The following is a 6,000-nucleotide window of genomic DNA, read 5'->3' on the forward strand; positions in this document are numbered from 1 at the left end:
CATGTTTAAATAAAGAAGTGTGAACTTCTTTGAGATTCACTACCTTCATCTGAAAATGGGAATAATAACTGATCTCCTGGAGTTCAGATGCCCGTAATATATATGGTGGAAGGGGATTGCTCAGGAAAGCAATTGCTTACTAACAGTTAATATAATCACATAAAGTAAGGACAAATAACAGAGACAATGGTAATAATTAACATTTATACCAAAGCTTTAAGGTGTTAGGGTTTTAGACTTTTTTTTTAAAGATTTACACTTGTTACTATGCCCTTTTTTAAAGTATAAAGAAGCCTTGAATCAAGCTCCAAGGATTTAGAAGACTATCTTACCATTGTTTGCCAGTTTTGAATACAGGAGAGTTCCAAGAAGTGTGGCCCCTGGAAATCTACAGGAGAACCCAGCTCTAAGGAGGGGAATGAGCTTTGCCTTTCAACTTGCACCTCTGCCAGAAGGTAAGGGAGAGGGAATTTCTTTCTCTTACCCTTCGCCCTATCCCACCAACCTTAATTGGAACAACCTGCCCAGTAAGTCAGTGGAGACAGCTCTGAGAAATTTGGTTTTGGGTTTTTTTTTTTTAACACTATTCTATTCCCTCCCTCCAAACTGTCCTCAGACACTTTCTAATCATGTTACACCTCTGCTTGGAACTCTTCCATGGTTTCCTGTTGCAACCTAGTGCATTTCAGATTTGGTCAGGTTCTCACAGTCCTCCTCAATCTGTTCTCTAACTTTTCAATTGACCAGCAAACCTTTATTCTGCCCATAAGAGAGTGAGCAATTAACAGGTAGAGAGTCAATTACACCAAGGAGAAAAGAGTGGTATGGTGAGAGAAGGGCTTTGGTCAGTCTGCTCTCAGCCAAGGAATGAAAGCAACTGGTAACTAATTCGAAGGTAGAAATTCACAAATAAATACAAGCAAGAAAATAATCATAATTTAGGAGCAGTGGGCCTAAAGCCCATGGGGGGGGGTGGAGAGGAAAGAGAGAAAGAGAAGCGCAAGTAAGGGTGGGGTGGGGGGAAAACATGTTTTAAATTGTGACAGTTTGTTTCATGTAGAGAATTTAGTTGCAGCCACATTATTATTTGGCAACAATGAGTCACTACTCTGCCTCTTCCAGCCTGATCTGCTAAAGGCAGCTATAACTACTTGCAATTTAAAATCCTATCCATCCTCTTAAGACCCAACTCAAATGCTACTTCCTTCATCCTTATGCCTGACATCTATGTGGTGATTTAGAGTTTGTGAAGCACTTTACATAGGTTATCTCTTTTGACCCTCTCAACAATCCTATAAGGTAGGTTCTACAGTTATTCTGAGAATAATAATTGTGAATTTTTAAATCTGAGGCAAATTCAACAAACCACTTCTATGGCAAGGAGGAAGAAAGGCAAGACAGAGGTAGGGGGTAGAGGAGGAGGGAAAGGGGGAACGGAAGTATGAACACCCTGACATACTCCGGAAGAAGCACATAGCAGAGGGTCTTATGCTGCACAGGGTGGCTTGAGAACAAAGATGCTGAGAGTGGACTTTGCCAGCCCAAGAGATGGCAGCACCTGAGGCACCTCTGAGAGAGTGCTACCAAAAGTACACAGCAGAAGCTGTGGTTAACCCCAAATTCAAGAATTTCTAAAAGTGAGGCCTGCAAGGTTCCTAGAGTTCTTTTGCATCACATTTCTATGAAGGGTGCAGGTACCCTTACTCTTATCTTGTGACATCTGTTAACAGAATTGAGCTGAAGCAGGATGTAGGGATGTAGAGGCACCATGACAAGGAGAGGGGAAATACTTTATTAACTAATAAAACTTCTGCAACTTGGTCATTTCCCCCAGTATTTGCTACTGAAAAACCAAACTATTTCACCACCACTGAGACCTATGTTTCCTTACATTGTTTAAAATAATTTAAAACCACCTAAAAGATGGGTGCATGCAATTTTTATGGAGTACACAAGGGGAAAAGGGAAAAAAGAACCACATATTGATAACTTTTCCAGCAGGCTAAGCAGAGTGGTAGGGAATATAGGTGTAGAGATACATAAAATATGTAATATACACAAATATCCAGAGAAGAACAGCAAAGAGCATCCTCTTGCTTATAGGTGGAAAAATAGTTAAGTTATGGAGTACAATGGGACTAGACTATGGCCAGAGGAGGTATGATTTCAGGAAACATCTGGTTCATTTTGAACTAACTCTACATGGTTCTTTCCTATTCCTGTTCAGTCTCTGATATAGGTATAAACTAAAGACCTTACTTGTTAAGATATTGAAACAAAAAAGCAACTTTAAGAATTGAAACAGAAATAAAGATTTTTCAAAAGCATCCTCTAATTTATGGGTATCAGTCTCAGCTAAGCTGTTTCAAATCCTGATACTTAAAAAAAACCCTTTATTTTAAATCAATATCTTGTTGTTTTTTAACTTCACCATCTTTTCTCACTTCATAACCTTTCCCCACCACCCAGGATGTCATCCCTTGTAACAGGGATTAAAAAATAAAAATTAAGGGGCAGCTAGGTGGTACAGTGGATAGAGCACTGGCCCTGAAGTCAGGAGGACCTGAGTTCAAATGTGCCCTCAGACCAAACACTTGATACTAGTTGTGTGACCCTGGGCAAGTCACTTAACCCCAATTGCCTTAAAAAAATTTTTTTTTTAAATTCAGGAACACCAACCACATCAACCATGTCTGCCAGTGTATATGCAATACTCCATACTCATAATCCTCCACCTCTGCAAAAGAGGATAAGGAAGTGTGTAGTATATTTTTTTTCAACTCTTCTCTAGGACCCAGACTGAGTTATTACTATTTATTACAATATCTTTATAATTAGACACCATTCACCTTTGTGGTTTGTTTTTGTTTCTTTGTTGTTACTGTCATTCTTTCCATTTACATTGTTGCAGTCATTGTTTATATTGTTTTTCTGGTTCTACTTCACTCTGCTCTGATACAAATTTCTGTGACATGTTGTTAACACAGCCCTTTCAAAGTCCCAGGCACCTCCCAGAATTTTTTTTTCTCCAAAATGCCTCTAGATCTTTACTGGTTTGGGTATTGGTTTTCATGCTATTCTTAGATATTTGAACACATTCTAATTTTATTTTTAAATGAAAGATTATCCCCCTTCCCAGACTTTAAAGTTTGGTTGGTTGTGGGTTTTATCGTTTTGAATGTTTTTTTTGGTTTGTTTTTACCCTAATTGTGTGAAACTACTTGGGGCTTTCAGTTTTTTTTTTAGAAGCTAGAGAAATCTTTGGCTTACATTCCTATTGATGTACTGCTGGTGTCTTCTTTGGGCAAGGAAATAGTCTGCAGGCTAAGAAAGGGTGAGATTTATAGTCTAACTGTGTCCTCTTTTTCCTCCAGAAATTAAGGGTAAAAAGAAAGAAAAGAAATTATTTCACAATTTCTGGGATTTCTTTAATTCTTATTTTAAAAGTAAGTTTTATTGATATCTTTTACTTTTTATATCAGCCATTTCTGGATATCTTTCCCTCCTCCCAGAATTGCACCTTCATTTGTAACGAAGAAATAGATAAGCAAAAACAACCGATAAGAGTAACACCTGATATTTCAAAATTCTTTCCCTATAGACTTACTAGCTCTTCTCATAAACACAAAAATTCTTATATACATAGGATTCTTATGTTTTTCTAATGGCTTTCTACAGCAGTTATTGAATTTGATCCTCATACCATTTCTGTAGTAGATAAAGCAAGAATTAATCTCACTTTATGGATGAGGAAACTAAAGTCTAGTTGGGTTAAATAACTTGCCAAAGGTGACACAAAAAATGAAGAGTAAAGATGAGAGAGAGGGGAAAGGGAGGGGGGGAAAGGAGATGGAAAGAGAGAAAAAATAGAAAAATAAATCTCTGTTTCCTCTTTTTCTCTTTTTTTTCTTCTTCATCCTTCTCTAAATTTGCAAACACAAACACATTTTCTATTTTCTTTCCTTCTTTAATTCAGTGCAACAAGTATTTGTTAGAGACCTACTATGAGGCATAGCCAAGATGGTGATATAGCAGTGAGAAGTACCACAAGCTCTTTTTCTCCCCTGCAAAGAAACACTCTTCCAAACGCATCTAGAAAAGGTACCACGATGAATACTGTTTGGGAAATACAAAGCAAAGCCAAAAACAAACAAAGGAACAAAAAACCCCACCACAATATCTGCAAAGTGTTATAAAGGGAAGCACTATTGTGCATATACATTTGAATGTGATAGAATGCTATTGTACTTTTCAATGTAATCTGTTGCACGCATTTTTTCCTTTTTTTGTCTTTAAAAAATGCCATTTGTTATATGGAATGGCTTCCCATGAGGGGAGGGGAGGGGAGCAGAGGAAAACTGGGGGAAACTATGAGGATATAAAAAATAAAACATACAAATAAAAACTAAATAAAAAAGAGAATGCTATCAGAAAATTGAGAAGCTTCTGTGAGCTGATGTAGAGTAAAATGAGCAGAACCAAGATTATTTATACAATTTCAACAATACTGTAAATACAAACAATTTTGAAAAACCTTAGGAACTCTGATCAGAATAGTGACCAACCCCAGTTCCAGAGGACCATGCTACCCCACACTATGGAGAGGTGAAACATTCAGAGTGCAAAATGAGTCGTGTGTGTGTGTGTGTGTGTGTGTGTGTGTGTGTGTGTGTGTATTAACATAGCCAATGTGGAAATTTGTTTTGCTTTACTCTACATGTTTGTAACAGTAATTTTTTCTTTCTTTTTCAATTAGGAGGGAAGCAGGAGAGAGAAAAGGTAGGTTTATTAATTATTATTATTAATTATAACATATATTTATATTATATAATTATAACAAGTAATAAAATTGCTAATTTTTTTAATCAGCAAAAATCTACCCATTGAAAGAAAACTAACAATTAAAAAGCTACTTTGTTCTAGGCACTGGACTAGATTCTGGAGGTAGAATAACAAAAATCAACTAGTTTCTGATCTCAAAGAGCAGGAGTCATCCTACTCTTCATACTCTTCATATTTGGTCACTGAATGTCCAATCAGTTGCCAAATATTGTCAATTCTCCCTCTTCAGCATTTCACTCATCTGGCCTTTTCATGGCCATACTTGTACTTTTGGAATATCATTTTGGCAACTGTGCAGCGGATGGATTAGAGAGAGGAGAGACTGGAAACAAAGAGACTAATCAGGAGGCTATTTCCACAGTCCAGAGAAGAGGGGGGAATTGGGAAGTGTTCAGCTTTTGAGATACACATTAATTTGCTTATATTTTATTACACATCTATCTACCTAATTTACTTAAACTGCTCACTAAGGTTGTGACTTTTGCATGAAGATTTTGATTGACAGGTATGTTAGGAAGGAATGAAAGAGAAGTGACCAGTTGTACAAAGGCATGAGGCCTTAATTGAATGAGTTTACTCCCATATAAGAAGGACCTGAAGCTGACAGAGGAATGTGGGACCCGGTGTTTGATTGGTTGACGTCCATCCCTGTCCAGGGTTCTGGTTACTCTTGAGCCACATACAAACATACTGCTACACCACTTTCAATAAAACAATAATCTTCCCCTCTTTTTTTGGGGGGGGTATACTAATTCTCTCTCCTTCTAGATACTCTCTTCTTTTGCTGCAGAAATACCACTCTCCTGGTTCTTCCCTTATATCTTTGACCATTCATTCTCTGTCTCTTTTACTTGCTCCTCTTTCTGACCTCTTAATGTTTTATCCTGGCCTTCTGTTCTATCTTTACCTTTTCTCTCTGGGTAACTTCATTCATTCTAAGCTTTCTATTATCTCTATAGTAGAACTATATCATATACTATAGTTGAACTTCAATTACTTCTATTTAGATGATTTGTCAGACATGACTGAACAACAAATCTATATTGCCAGTCTTGAGTTCTTTTCTGAGCAAAATACTCATATTTCCCATTGCCTACAAGACTTCTCTGCCTACATGTTCACATAGCACCTCAGACTAGAGCCATAACTAGGAATTCC

The sequence above is a fragment of the Phascolarctos cinereus genome, unplaced genomic scaffold, assembly GCF_003287225.1.
Source record: "Phascolarctos cinereus isolate Bilbo 61053 unplaced genomic scaffold, phaCin_HiC Scaffold_5;HRSCAF=322, whole genome shotgun sequence".
In the NCBI taxonomy this organism is placed as follows: Eukaryota; Metazoa; Chordata; class Mammalia; order Diprotodontia; family Phascolarctidae; genus Phascolarctos; species Phascolarctos cinereus.